Source organism: Lissotriton helveticus, chromosome 3_1 (assembly GCF_964261635.1).
Source record: "Lissotriton helveticus chromosome 3_1, aLisHel1.1, whole genome shotgun sequence".
Lineage (NCBI taxonomy): Eukaryota > Metazoa > Chordata > Amphibia > Caudata > Salamandridae > Lissotriton > Lissotriton helveticus.
In genome coordinates, this window is record NC_136061.1 from 835496072 (window position 1) to 835512377 (window position 16306).

Sequence of the window (16306 nt, forward strand, 5' to 3'; positions counted from 1 at the left end):
TTGATCCATCACCGTTATTTATCTCACTGCCCCATCCCAGCTCAGAACCTGGCTATATGCAAATTAGTCTGTCCCTGGCCCAGTGCATCATGGGAACAGGGCAGACCAAACTACCAAGCCAATTCTTCACCAGAAAGGAGACAAGCTACCGGGGACCGGTTTCTGGCATTTCAGCCTCTTCGGCCCGGCTTGCTTGAATCCTGATGGAGCAGTGAGAAAGGGACTCATGTCTGAGTATACCCTGCCACACCTATAGTGGCCAAAAACGATACAGAAAAGGGGGTGGTGATGAACAGAGTGTCTGAATTAAGCAGACCACTCTTACCCAGTCCAAAGATCAGGGCTTGATCCATCACCGTTATTTATCTCACTGCCCCATCCCAGCTCAGAACCTGGCTATATGCAAATTAGTCTGTCCCTGGCCCAGTGCATCATGGGAACAGGGCAGACCAAACTACCAAGCCAATTCTTCACCAGAAAGGAGACAAGCTACCGGGGACCGGTTTCTGGCATTTCAGCCTCTTCGGCCCGGCTTGCTTGAATCCTGATGGAGCAGTGAGAAAGGGACTCATGTCTGAGTATACCCTGCCACACCTATAGTGGCCAAAAACGATACAGAAAAGGGGGTGGTGATGAACAGAGTGTCTGAATTAAGCAGACCACTCTTACCCAGTCCAAAGATCAGGGCTTGATCCATCACCGTTATTTATCTCACTGCCCCATCCCAGCTCAGAACCTGGCTATATGCAAATTAGTCTGTCCCTAGCCCAGTGCATCATGGGAACAGGGCAGACCAAACTACCAAGCCAATTCTTCACCAGAAAGGAGACAAGCTACCGGGGACCGGTTTCTGGCATTTCAGCCTCTTCGGCCCGGCTTGCTTGAATCCTGATGGAGCAGTGAGAAAGGGACTCATGTCTGAGTATACCCTGCCACACCTATAGTGGCCAAAAACGATACAGAAAAGGGGGTGGTGATGAACAGAGTGTCCGAATTAAGCAGACCACTCTTACCCAGTCCAAAGATCAGGGCTTGATCCATCACCGTTATTTATCTCACTGCCCCATCCCAGCTCAGAACCTGGCTATATGCAAATTAGTCTGTCCCTGGCCCAGTGCATCATGGGAACAGGGCAGACCAAACTACCAAGCCAATTCTTCACCAGAAAGGAGACAAGCTACCGGGGACCGGTTTCTGGCATTTCAGCCTCTTCGGCCCGGCTTGCTTGAATCCTGATGGAGCAGTGAGAAAGGGACTCATGTCTGAGTATACCCTGCCACACCTATAGTGGCCAAAAACGATACAGAAAAGGGGGTGGTGATGAACAGAGTGTCTGAATTAAGCAGACCACTCTTACCCAGTCCAAAGATCAGGGCTTGATCCATCACCGTTATTTATCTCACTGCCCCATCCCAGCTCAGAACCTGGCTATATGCAAATTAGTCTGTCCCTGGCCCAGTGCATCATGGGAACAGGGCAGACCAAACTACCAAGCCAATTCTTCACCAGAAAGGAGACAAGCTACCGGGGACCGGTTTCTGGCATTTCAGCCTCTTCGGCCCGGCTTGCTTGAATCCTGATGGAGCAGTGAGAAAGGGACTCATGTCTGAGTATACCCTGCCACACCTATAGTGGCCAAAAACGATACAGAAAAGGGGGTGGTGATGAACAGAGTGTCTGAATTAAGCAGACCACTCTTACCCAGTCCAAAGATCAGGGCTTGATCCATCACCGTTATTTATCTCACTGCCCCATCCCAGCTCAGAACCTGGCTATATGCAGTTTGGTTTGCCCTGTTCCCATCATGCACTGGGACAGGAACAGACTAATTTGCATATAGCCAAGTTCTGAGCTGGGATGGTGCAGTGAGCTAAAAAACGGTGATGGATCAAGCCCTGATCTTTGGACTGGGTAAGAGTGGTCTGCTTAATTCAGGCACTCTGTTCATCACCACCCCCTTTTCTGAATCATTTTGTCCACCATAAGCGTGGAAGGGTATACTCAGATGTGAGTCCCTTGCTCATTGCACCATCAGGATTCAAGCAAGCCGGGCCGAAGACGCCTGAAATGGCAGAAACCGGTCCCCGGAAGCTTGTTTCCTTCCCAGTATAAGAATTGGCTTGGTAGTTTGGTTTGCCCTGTTCCCATCATGCACTGGGACAGGAACAGACTAATTTGCATATAGCCAAGTTCTGAGCTGGGATGGTGCAGTGAGCTAAAAAACGGTGATGGATCAAGCCCTGATCTTTGGACTGGGTAAGAGTGGTCTGCTTAATTCAGGCACTCTGTTCATCACCACCCCCTTTTCTGAATCATTTTGTCCACCATAAGCGTGGAAGGGTATACTCAGATGTGAGTCCCTTGCTCATTGCACCATCAGGATTCAAGCAAGCCGGGCCGAAGACGCCTGAAATGGCAGAAACCGGTCCCCGGAAGCTTGTTTCCTTCCCAGTATAAGAATTGGCTTGGTAGTTTGGTTTGCCCTGTTCCCATCATGCACTGGGACAGGAACAGACTAATTTGCATATAGCCAAGTTCTGAGCTGGGATGGTGCAGTGAGCTAAAAAACGGTGATGGATCAAGCCCTGATCTTTGGACTGGGTAAGAGTGGTCTGCTTAATTCAGGCACTCTGTTCATCACCACCCCCTTTTCTGAATCATTTTGTCCACCATAAGCGTGGAAGGGTATACTCAGATGTGAGTCCCTTGCTCATTGCACCATCAGGATTCAAGCAAGCCGGGCCGAAGACGCCTGAAATGGCAGAAACCGGTCCCCGGAAGCTTGTTTCCTTCCCAGTATAAGAATTGGCTTGGTAGTTTGGTTTGCCCTGTTCCCATCATGCACTGGGACAGGAACAGACTAATTTGCATATAGCCAAGTTCTGAGCTGGGATGGTGCAGTGAGCTAAAAAACGGTGATGGATCAAGCCCTGATCTTTGGACTGGGTAAGAGTGGTCTGCTTAATTCAGGCACTCTGTTCATCACCACCCCCTTTTCTGAATCGGCAAGACATCCAGCTGCAGGCACAGTGTATATTTTAATTGCACTGCCCCTTGCATATACTGAAGTATGAAATTTCATGAATCCCTAGACTACGTGGGCATAATTATAAATCTACCCGAGCTATTATCTTAAGTCTCAGGCATTCTGCAAGCTAATAAATTGCACCCTCAGTACATTTTATTTTGAATCAGTCCAATACAGTGACATAACAAAATTTGAGGGGGCCCTCCTGTCCCCCTGGACCCAGTCAGGAGCTCTCGAGCCATGGGCCTGACACCCATGCCCAGGTTCAGTCCCCTGGAGCTGGAGGGACCCCGCACCACAGAGCCGCGGGGGCTAATGGTACGCCACTGGTCCAACACAAATTATAAGAACCTAGAGTGTGGAGGGATAGGTGAGTAAGATACCAGTTCAATGAGTTCAAATTCAAAAACATGGTCCCAGGCTTGGACGTCACCAGGAAAGTGGCATGGGTGAATCTGTATATGTGACTTGGCATGACATCTTTGTCAAGGCAGCTTGAGCTGGTCTGCACTGTTGCCTTCCGGGTTGAAGACTTGGAATTAAAGCTAAATACATTATTAATTGGAAAGGCAAGTAATATATTCCTCATTTGAAATCGTCTGCTACTGACAGCCCAACTAGCAGCACTAAACAATGTACAATGAGAGGATGGGGAAGCCATAAATTAACTGGCCAAACATCTATTGGGGACGATCGAGTATGGTTTATTCCTTGATTTAGTAGAACACAGGGAGTTTCTTTTCCGTTACCTCAAAACTCTTTGAGACTAAGGGGCATATTATTAAGCAGGGCGCTAAAATTATTGCTGTTTTAGCGGCAGAAAACTGCCGCTAAAGCGGCGTTAATGGGCTTGATAATAATGCCTTGTGAATTCCAATAGAAACCCATGTTCTGGTGTGAACATGGGCTTCTATTGGAATTCCCAAAAGCATATTATCAAGCATATTATCGCCGCTTTAGCAGCATTTTTTTGCCTCTAAAACAGCGATAATTTTAACGCCCTGCTTGATAATATGCCCCCAAATTCAGTGTGAGGTGAAAGAATGAGGGGGTGTGAGTGCAGGGAGGATCCTGGTATGATATTTGTTAGTTGCTAACCCCACATCCCTGTGTGTGTCATATTTTCATATTTAGTTAGAAGAAAGCCTGGAACAATTTGGTTTTATGGCCCACTTAGAATTTGTGGGGAAAATGTACAAACATCATAATTTGCCATTTCTTGACCTATAGGATATTTCTTTAATGGTGGTGTCGTTTTAGTTTACTAAGAAGTGATTAAAATGTAGTTGTGCTCAGCCCAATCACGTGACCTGTGTAGCCATCGTTGATCATTAGACCTGTAATGGCATAAACCAGAATCCTTTGCCTCACTGCAAAATGGAAGTTGTACTTGGCACCATAGCCATGATTTCCAATAATTGCTTTGTATCTAAAATAGTGGAAGCACCGACCTTACTGCTTCCCATGATCTCCTTCCTGAACCTGCCCTTAGAGTAACAACAAATTAAGGGGCATATTATCAAGAAACAGCGTTAACATTATCACCGCTTTAGCGGCAGAAAACTGCCGCTAAAGTGGCCATAATGAGCTTGATAATATGCCGTTGTGAATTCCCATAGAAGCCCATGTACTCGTGTGAACATGGGCTTCTATGGGAATTCACAACGGCATATCATAAAGTCCATTATCGCCGCTTTAGCTGCAGTTTTCTGACGCTAAAGCGTGATAATTTTATCGATGTTCTTGTTAATATACCCTCAGATTCTGTAAACTTTTGAGAAATGTGTGTGCTACTTTCCCTTGGGAGCTCCTCTCACTAGAAACCGTCTGGGAAGACCCATATACATTTTTGTGAACTCATATTTTATTAAATACATTTTACAAACTCAGTCAAGAAATTTCGAGGTTTCTACTACACAAGTTACAAAAAAAGCTACACTCAGCTTCAGGGAGCTTTTCTAAACAAATTTTTAATTTATCTTAACCCCGATACTACTTAAATGAGTCCATAAACTATTGGTTTTGTTTATATTAAACTTCTAAAAAGGTAACTGTCGTGCATTTTGAAAAGTTGAAATTCATATATTTTCACTGTTTGTAACTTTTTCCTCTTCTGGAAAAAATTATTGCACATTCCATTCTGGTGGAAGACGAGGATGCAAAGTTCAGTGTAAATACCATAAAAAAGCGGCAAGGCAGTGGAGAACAAAAACTTGAGGCGAGCTTTTGCAGAGTTTGCAAGAATGCAGAATTTGCAGAAATATAAGTACCTTATGTGTATAGTCCTCACAGAAATGCCCGTTTCTGGTCAGTAAAGGGAGCAGACCAGATTCGGGACCGTCGACGAGCAGTTGGTGCTGTACAGCTTCCACCTTAAGTTTCAGCACACGCCCAGGAATGTGTTTTGCTGCCAGAGTTAGTCAGTGACGGAGCTGGAGCGGCAAAGAGCAGCAATGCGCGAGCTCGCCCAGTCCAGCTCAGATCGCGCGCACATGGACTCATGTGGCCGGAGCCGCGGCGGCATGTCCAGGTGACCTGTCCACACAAGGACGCGACAGGAGACGCAGACAACTGGACAGGTAAGACGCTTTTACGAGAGTAAATGGGCGACACCGCTCTTCTTCAGCCTCGACCTCTGCAGGTCGCATTTCAAGCAGAGCGCTGCACCCCATTGACCCACTTTTGTTCTATGCCTGGCGCCCATGAGAGCCGTGTCAGTAGCTTATAGATCACATACTATGCTGCGTTCCACTATGGAACCTTCTTTTTCATTGTTAAAACTCAGGCGGACCAGCAAAGTGCTTTGCTTTTGTTTGAGAGCTTCTGGGCACTTTATAAAACGAATACACTTTTTAAAGGAGGCGGATCTCATTGACTGGTATTAATAGACATCAGAGTACAAAGTGGGTCTGAAACCAGAAGAAGGGGGTCTGCTTGCCGTCCATCAGGCTGAGTACAGCACGTTACTTTACCGGACAGAGTTTACTTGTCAAGTGTGGGAATTACTTTCAGTTTGATGTGCTACTGTCTGAGATAGCTGAGCGGGTTAATCCACCTGCTCCTGAAGTCATTGAGTAACTCGTCAGAAGTTTAATTCTCAATCGAGTGGATTGGGTCTTTAATCATTGGATAATCAGATTAGACAATAATGGTATTGGCAGATACCCGGACAAGCCTCGCCGTACATGTGATTGACAATTCCCCAGCCCTACCAGCATTTCAGAGTTAGTGACCTGTCCAGTTGTACAACAGAAACTTTAGAATCTTCTGCAAAGTCAATAAAAAGAGAACAAGTCACTTGGCCAAAACCAGCACGTGTCATCATAACCAAGAGACTTCAGTTTGTAACTTATGTTCTGTGCATAGCAAAGATGGTTCTACGAGATACGCCGGGTGTAAAAGGAATGTCAACTAATTCTTGCTTTGGAGTGTGTCAATGCCTGCCAATGACATCTGTTGCTGTCTTGCATTTCTAGTTAAGCTGAGGAAACCGAAGTCCAGCACTGCTGATAACCTCCCACGAGGATTATTAGAGTAGTTATGCTCAGCTCCTGCCAGTGGCAGAAAGAATAGCCCCAGGTCCAACTGGAGTGTGAGGGTTTATCATTAGCACGGGTGTGGCTGGCTTTTGCCTCAATGGAGAGAAGAATTCTGTGGTCACTGCAGAGCACTGGACGTCCAGCAGTGTGGCACTGGGCAGCCAGAGAGGCAGCACTTGGCAGACAGCAGTGCGGTACAGAACTGCCAACCCCAGTGCCACAGCCATTCAGCAATGAGTAACTGGGCCGCCAGCAGCGTTGGCACACAGTAGCCAGCAGTGTAGCACCTGGAAGCCAGCATTATAGCACTGGAAATTCCGAGAGGATGCAATGGACAGATTGCAGTGCAACATTTAGCAGCCCAGAGTGTGGCACTGGGCAGCCAGCAGTATCTATGTGTAGTTTGTAGAGCATGAACCTCAGTAAAAGACAGCAGAGCACTGTGCAGGATCAAAGGCAAGAATACTGTCAGCAAGTAATAGGAGAGGTGACTGGTTTCTGGAAACAGAAGTGTACTGTTTTTGCATTGTGATGTAGTGTTCCTCCTCAACACTCCCCTAAACCGGAGCAGCACTGTGGCTGTCCTGGTGGCCACAGTGGTGGCACTGCAGATCCCCGCCTCATTGATTGATAAGGCCTACTTGTGTGGCACTAGCCAGCCAGCACCACCACCCTGGCCAGCCAGCAGCATGGCACCTTGTGGCCAAGAGACGTGCTATGAGCAGCCCTCTATGCTCTGGGGAGGCAGCGGTGAGCCACAAGGCGAGGACACCCTGCACGTTCGCAATGTCAGATATTTCTAACCTACTAATATTAATCAGTTATGTGGTACACATCATGCACTATATCTCCTTGTGGTGTTTATTGTATATAACAGGTGTTACGATACACAAACTGAATGGTAAAATGTGTATCACCTGCAAGTAGTATATTCAAAGGGTGGCTAATCATGGAGTGTTGGCAGCACATGGCAATTGTGCAACAGAGGAGGAGTTTGAGATTTCATGGTTTGTATCCAGAACCTTACAGGCATCACAACTTCACCAAGAAGATGAATCATAAACAACATTTCCTTGTTCACTGCCAATATTACAATATAGACAGAACATCACAATAGCGTCATGGTGGCACTTACAACATAAGTGCGGATGATAACACAACCCACAATGGATTTTAAAGTCAACAAAATGGGTTTAACAACATTGCAGCAGGGACTTACATACATTCAAAATTAACAACATTGTAGTGATTAGTTGCAGCCTCGCAGTGCACCTTCAGATCAACACAGAGGGCTCTAATAACCTTATAAGGGCTCCAAAGTGCAGTAATATTTCTTCCAGCACTTAGAACACCACCACAATGGGGACTGACAACATCAGAAAGGACAGGGACAATGTCATAAACAACCCTAACAAGATTACAATATGCACTATTGGACACTAGCACTTTGGATACCTCCAACATCACCAAAGCAGTAACAAAGCAAGAAGGCATTTACAAAGTCTCACACTGTGACTACACAATAATAAGCAAAAAAAGCATCACAGTTGGCACATACATCATTACAATGAACACCAACAGCATTATGAGGGACATTTGAAACTCCTCCACTTGCACTGGGCATTACCATTACTACAACAGACAATGACAAAACTACAGAGAGCACATACCTAAATCAATATAGTAGGCACCCACCAGCAGCATCACAGTGGGCCCTATCAACAATACATCCAGCACTATTAGCGCCATGTTGTCCAGGCTGAGGTGAATATACCATAACAATGGATGATTCCTGCATTAAAATAGGCAATAAAGACACCACAACAAGCAATGCTTTCCAAGCCGACACCAAACTTCACAGTACCTACAAAATAACATGTACTACTTACAACTTGACAATATGCACAGCCAACGCAACAGATTTTTCACAATTCATGGAAAGAGGTAAACCTGCATTTTCAAGGATTCCCGACTGGGCACAGCAAAGAGTACCCTACAATAATCCACAGACTGATATTAGAGCGATGCAGGTAATCTGTACAACAGCTATTCAGCTGTGCCACCAGCGGCCAATCCAAATGATGCTAGAACAGCGCCCTGCTACATATAAAACTGAAAAATAAGTAAACGTTGAGACAGAAGTCTCTCAGATGGTGACAGACTTGCACCCCACCTTAAGTGCCCCAGCTGAGTCGAAATCTGGATCCCTGGTACTGATTTTTTGTGATAGGCGAACACGGATCATGCGTGTGCACCATGATCTAGGACTAGCTCTGTAAAGTTCAGTTGCTATGTACTTAACTCACCCTTGGCCTGCATGGAATGCATTTAGAACCGAAGAGTGTTTGATACTTATGTGTGATTGCTGGGTTGCACATGTGTGACTGTGGATGATATTTAGTACGAAGGCCTGTGATTTCCATTTCGGAAGGACTTCGATAGTCGGAGAGGTGAATTGCTGACATTCCTGAGAGCTGTGGTTGGATACACTGAAGGGAGCAGAGCACCCTCTGTGCACATCAAAGGGCTCTTTGATTCCAGGAAGAGTTAATGGTCAATGGGGCCCGGGCTGATTGTCAATGAGATGGTGGGACTGATTAAGTTGGCACTACCAGGGAATCTGCTAGAAAGGAAGGCTTAGGCGATTGAATCTTTATATGAGATATTTCAACAGAGGCTGACAGCCAGGTGTGATCCCCGATTACTCCCTTGGCTCGTGTTGTGGATCAATCAGAATTGGAGTCACTCCTGCTGTGGCAGTTTGCCCCTTTGACAAAGGGCAGCACAGAGGTGAATGCACTTCAGAAGAGCTGACACTCTGAACACAAATTTCAAAGGCCAGACATTAAATCACATATGTGTCTGGATTTCGATTATAAAGTTTGGAGTCTATTACACATACTTTGTTGAACAGAGCTGTCTCATCAGGAGAGGGAAGATCACCAAGACTTCTTTGCTGCTGGAACCAGGACTGGGGACCGTGGTCTGCCAGTGTCTCATCTGGGTGAGGGGCCATCACCCAGGCGTGCTCTTCCAAAAGTCAGTAATCCCCGTTGGGGCTGCCATGAAGTTGTGGGCAGTCGCCAGTTTACACTGGTCTCTTTGGAGCCATCACCCATATTTGTGTCCTCAATTTGCCAGGAGGAGGCCACCAAAGGCTGCCACGGTCATCACCCATTGCAGCTGAGACTGTGTGGATCATCAACTGGTACAAAGAAACTGTCGGACATCACCTGTCTTTAAATGCCCTGCCACCTGTGCCAGAGAAGGCGGCAGCCAAATACTGGAGGTGCCGTCGCCTGAAGGATGCATCCACATACGATACTGCCACTGCCTGTGACCTAGGATGGGAGGAGGTGCCACTAGGACCATTGGGGCAATTGCTGTGTCGGAGGAGTCCCCGTAACCTGTGGAGGAACTCAGAAACAAGACCAGAAGCTGCTCTGGTAAAGACCTTGAAGAAGGAGCTGCTGTGCCCACAGGCTGCCGGCATCTGCGACTGCCAGGGCTGTCTCTAGGCCGGTGCGATCGGTGCCACCGCACCAGGGGCTGACTTGGGGTGGGGGTGCCATGTTCATCATTTTAAAAGCACTGATACCACATTCCTTGTCCAAGCTATTTTTAGGCATCAATAAAAATGACAACTCCAGTGCTTAATGTTCTTCCTGGAGAGAGACTGGAGGTGAAAGTTTTGACTCATCATAGGGCAGAGGGTTAATGTGCCTGCTGCAATGAACGTGTCCAATTCACAACACAAAGTGCATAGAATATAAATAGGTCAATATGGGTTACCGCTTTTGTCAGAGATCCTTTTGTTACTTGCAGTTTATAAGCTAAAATCCTAATATAGAGCAGTGAGCTATTAACTGCCACCAAAGAGCTGCATGCAAACTGGTTGAATGATTGAATAGAGATTTGTCAAGCGCAACTTTGCCCGAAGGCGTCAAGGCGCAAATGATGGAATAAAGCCAGGTACAGAAATAGAGATACAGGGTATAGAGGCCTAAGAGTAAGAGCAGAGTTTTGCAAGGAAAATATTAGTGCAATATAATTTTTGCCCTTTCTTTAGTTGTCCTAATATTGCAAAAAGGTTCATTTGGGTAGAAATCATTTCTTATTATTAAAGAAAACCCGTAACAGTGGTGTTACATTTTAAATTCAAAATGTGTGCTTTTCCAGTCCAAGGACTCTTAAACTATCCTGCCTGCCAGCATGAATGGCATGTGAATCCTACACCTTGTAAGCCTCTGTTTTATGTAACATTTCCTATACACTGATTTATACACTGATGATTGATTGTCTTTGTGCAATGTGTGTGTGATGTAAACTGTTCTGACATGTTAAACTGCTATGATTGGCGCTATAAACCTAAATGAATCTAAGAGTCAGTGGTTATGGAGACTTGAGTGCCATTGTCAAATGTTGGTAGGGAGGGAATCCATGGTGGAGGTGGTCATTGGGGGGGCGCCAACAAACATTGTCGTACAGGGAGCCACCAGTGCTAAAGCCAGCCCTGGCGACTGCCTCATAACCACTGGCCCCTCTGAATGGTGGAGAAATTGTTTCACACTGCGGAAGTGTGAATGGCGAAGAGCCCCAGTTCCCACAAACTTCAGAGGCTGCAGTCAGGTTAAACTGAAGCAGTGCTGCAGGCCCTTCATGAAGACTTACGTTAGGTTATCAGTGATTCGCCCGTGAGCTGACTTTTAAGACAAAAGCCAGAATTTGACACACAAGCTAGTGTGGGCCGCACCTAGGGTCACCTCTACATTTTACCCGGAGATGGAGAATCAGGGTGGAGAGAAAGAGAGGGGTGACAGTCCCACATGGAGGGAATACAGCTTGTTTCAGTGCTAGGGCACTGGCCTTAAATTGGGTGTATTTTTTGATGAGTCATGTTTTGCATATATAATAAATACTGCTTTTGTACTAAAATCAGTACTGGATTGGACAATCACCTTATTGGGGACACTCTAGGCATTTTGAATTGTGAGCCCTTGCAAACCTGCACGTACCTCCCACTGAAGAGTCTGGACTTACTGATTTGTGTTACCACTGAGAGTCACGTGCTGAAAGGATAGTACTTGGCTCAGTTACGCAGAGCATATAGTGGGTCAGACCTAGCTCTTTATAAGTATGAGGCTACAAACCTCACAGTTGGACCAGGAAGCTGCTGCTTGCCCAGTCACCCTGTGATAGGGATTCTGACAGTACATGAATACATATTTTTAGATTTGCTGAAAGGGTTGCCTATCAGCGACATACTGGTTCTGCAATTCTGCATGGCACCATTTTAACCATTAAGAATAGTGCCCTTTGTTGTTAGAACCAATCTGATACGTTGTTAGCATATCATCGCAATAGCTATGTGTAGCCTGTAGCTCAGTGGACTGCTCCCAATAATTGAGGGAGGTGTGAGCCCCTCACCCCCTGGGCCCCAATGCAACACCAACCTGCTTCCCTGATGATAGCTGCATCCCTGAGAAGCAGTCTGTCTTGTGTGCCCTTTTCATCCCTACCCCACCATACCTGGCCATCACTCCACTCTTGACACAGGCTCTCTATTCCTTTTCAGAAAAAATAGCTCCCACAAATTGTCCCTTCTGCAGCAAGAGTTCCCTCTGCTCTAATGCTAGAAATTAATATGAGCTCTAATGTTCCTTTTGTAAAGACACCCATGCACTATAGAACGCACGCTTGATGCAAAGTAATGCAAGGCAGCACATAGCAAAAACTTGTGTAACTTTGGGAAACTATCCAAAGTAAATCCTGACTTGCTTTGGATAGTAAATCCCAGCATAATACTTTGCATCGGGTTTGCATTACAAAAGTGACGCAAACTTATTTTAAAGCATAAGTAAATCTGGTCCCTACAGTGGTGCTGTGCAGCCTTGCATTACAAATCATGTTTGCACTGGATTGTTAATACCAACATACTTTGCACCAGTTTTGTGTTAAAAAAGTAACACAAACCTGATGCAAAGTCTTTGTAAATCTGGGCCTAAATCATTTTGCCTAAATCATTTTGCTGCAGCCTGTCTACATTTTAAAATAATGACACATTTACAGTGTTTTCAGCCAAAGACAGGGACCTTGTAGCTCTACAAAAACAAAAGCCACCATTCCCCACTGCACCAAGCAGGGTTCCGTTCTGTGACTCTCTGGTCATACACACAGACATCTGCAGCGATTGCATTAACCAACTCAGATTTCAACCTTCCTAAGTGCCTTTCCCACTGATCAATTTATGTGTGCATTATTTTGTATTTCATATGCTTCTTTGTGTGTCATTTACCCTGCCACCACACTGACTGACCTTTACCCAATGGCACTTAAAATCTCAGTTCCAGTGTTTTTTTAATGCCCTTTGGCTGCATATGATTGAAGATAGCCTGGAAACAGGACAAATAAGCAAGCTCGTACTTTCAGGCATCTTCATTTATAAGATTTACAAATCTCTACTAAGACACTTGCGCCCCCCTTAGAATGCAGCCACGGACCCCCATAGGTGCGTGCCCCACAGTTTGAAGACCTCTGCCCTAGACTAACCCACATCATACCCTTCCTCAAGGAACTCCACGGGCTCCCTGTACAGAAAATATGCCAGTTCAAGCTCCTGGTGCCCGGTGCAATGGTACCACACTGCCCATAAGCCAATCATCACAGTGCTCACACTGCAGCAAAACAAACTAACAGCATCACATTAAACACTTACACCATAAAAATGGGTATTTGCAAAAATTCACTGGAACACCGCAAGGGCACTGACAACATGGCAGTGAGAATAAGAACATCGCCCACTAATGCTTTATTATTGGTTTACCTGATGGCTCCAGTCTGCCTTGCAATAATACTTCAGCCACCAGGTATTTTTCAAGGTTATTAGTTTGTTGTTTCTCTTTTTATTAAAATATCTTTAGACTGGGGGTACTTATTCTCACCCCTAGAGGTGCTCCTCTCCAGTGCGGTCAGGGTGGTTGGGTGTAGGGAATGCAGTGTGGGCTGATGGCCTATTCTTGTCTCTCTGCTGATTTCTGTATGAGGCTTTGCAGTAACACTAGGCAAAAATGTCTGTTGGTAGATGAAACAATGTGTACCCCCCACACAATGAAGGGTGTTCTAAAGGGTCATCGTTGTAATTAGTGCAAGGGCACCGGGATCCTTGGGTATGGAAGCCCAAGCAGAGAATTCTTTTAATATCCCTGACACTCACGGATAAAACTCCTTACATGCCAGGGACTTTGTACATTGGTTTTTGGAAACAACCCCCCACTTTGGGGGTTTATTTCTGAATAGCACAAAAATTGCTGACCATGATGCAACGATATGGTGGCCGGCCAGATATTGCATTTTTAGGTCTTGGCTAGACTGCGCAAGCACCTTCTTGAAAAGGCGTATTATGTTCTGCCGGTGGGTTTACAGGCTGCCTTTCTCCTACCATTGACAAACTTTAGCTCTGTTCTCATTTGCTTTGATGCTGTTCATCGTGGCATGCAGACGTCATGCCCTCTTCTGGTGTTTGGTCTCCCATAGTGCATGGACCAAGTACATGTCTCCTTACACTGCTCCTGGTGTGTGGAGCTATTTTCTTCTTTGTTTTCAAGCACTCCATAGGATTACTTATGTCTTCAGGCAATCTCCCTTACACAAATACCACAAAGCATGTGCGTGTACATAAACAAATGCATTTCTTAAAAGGTTCTTAAGACACAAACCGCACTTGTTCCTTTTTTTTTGCACGATCCGGTGGTATTGGAATGCTCGCTCCATCGTCCATCTTAACATAGGGTGTACACAAGCCAATGGTATTTGAGCACTTTTGGTGCTCACCAGTTAAACTACACAATGACACATTCATTTTTGTTGACGATCGTGCTTCAATTAAGGTTTTTTTTCCTGTTGCTGCATGCCCATCTCCCCATTCCCTCCTCCTTCCCTGCTTGACCCATCCCCCCACTACCTCTTCATTGCTGCTTTTTTTTTGCACATCCAATGGTGTTGGAGTGATTGTTCCGTTCTTCATCTTCCCATAGTGCTAACACCAGCTGATGGTATTAGGGCGCTTTCGGTACTCAACATTTAACAATGACACATTTATTGTTACAGGCAGGGGGAAGCGTAAGTGATTCACCCAGAAACACAAATTGTTTAGCCGACCCCAAGATTCGATCCTGGTTACCCAGTTCCTCTGCCTGCAGCTCTGGCTGTTACACCACTTCCTCACTTCACTTCAAAGCTCCTCAACTGTTTCTCACTATCACATACACATTCAGCAAGACCCGGTCAGCATCAAAGAGACTCGAGGTCGGCTCAACATCCTTTGATTCTGGGCTTTCAGTAACTTTCAGCCATGCAGAGCAGCAGATTGGATGCTGGACAACATGGCTAAAAGACATTCACATTCACAAGGCCCAGAGCTCAGGTATTGCTGAGCCCTATTGGCTTTGCCAGTGCTTGTTCTTAGTGGTTTTATGATCCACATGACATCGGTACATTGCTGCTGCAGCATCTGTTACATGACTGGATGAATCACAGGGAGCAAAGGGAAACCCCTGGTAAACCGAGGAGTGAATGCTTTTAAGGGGTGGGAGGTTGGACGAGCCACTGGCTTTCAGGCCTGGCAAACAGCCTTCAGTGCATACGCACGATTTTTTTATGGAGATACCAGGGTCGTGGCGAGTCAGAAAATAAGCCCAGGCAGCAAAATAAAAGTGGCCCTATTAGCAAATCAGATAGCTAATGTAGCCAACATTCGCAAATCAGGTCAGTTTTGTACTTGCACTGACACACTATATAGTTGTTTTGCAATGTATGGGAGACTGCCAGTGCTTAATTTGAGCAGGTGCTTTCAGGTGCTCAGCACCGGCACTTCTTTCATAGGTTGCAAGAGGAGGGTTCACCCATTAGCGTCACTGGGACCTGGGTAAGTAATGTACTAAAGGAGAGGGGCCCCAGTAAACATACACACAATTTTTAGTAAACCACAATAGGTAATCAAAATATGTACAAGAGAGTCAATCTGCTAACATTGTTTTAATTACAATGAAGCTAAGCCAGAAATTTTTTGGTAACAATTCATATAGCAACAATAAAAAACTTTTAGATTTCCGTGCCCTGGGAGGGGGGAGGGGAAGTGCATTGAGTATAGGGAAGGGTAAGTGACATAAACAAAAAGGCCGAGAGGCCACACAATGATAGAAAGACAATTATTCCGACTCAGATATAAATGACCATAGGTTCAATTTTAACTTAGAAGACAACAGGCTTCATGGGTGTAATAAATAACACAAATGTTGGAATGAAGCTGGAAACACAAGAAACTAGTCGACGTTTCGACCCCTTTGGATAAGCAGGCTTGAATTGATCCCTTGCCGTGGGGTCTTCATCAGGGCAGACGACAGGGACACAGACCTATTTCATATATAAATAAACAGATTAGGGTCAACTCCCATTTATGTAATTAAATAGAACAACTGAGCACATATTGGAAAACAAGACATACCGGGGATGCTTATTTTCAGGAGGCGGAGAAAGAGCTAACCCTCTCGTAGGACATAGGGTCAGGACGACTGGACCAACCACTGGTCTCAGAACGATTACATTACGCACATAGGTCTATTGCATCGAGGAAGAGCGTCATTCTGGATATTGAAAGAAAGAAAAATTAATTAAAAAAGGGCCAATGCCTAACAGGTAATGTAATGAAGGGCAGATCAAGGAACTTACAATCTGCGTCATA

General features: G+C 45.5%; 1 protein-coding gene across 1 annotated transcript in view; it reads left to right on the top strand.

The window, feature by feature from the left end:
- The first annotated feature begins 5469 nt into the window (after nucleotides 1-5469).
- Nucleotides 5470-16306, top strand: part of LOC144823003 (gap junction beta-5 protein-like) — an 87059-nt gene continuing 76222 nt past the window's right edge. Inside the window, exon 1 of the mRNA XM_078681108.1 lies at nucleotides 5470-5607. The gene's annotated coding sequence lies outside the window, so the exon portion shown is untranslated. The remainder of the gene's footprint in view (nucleotides 5608-16306) is intronic.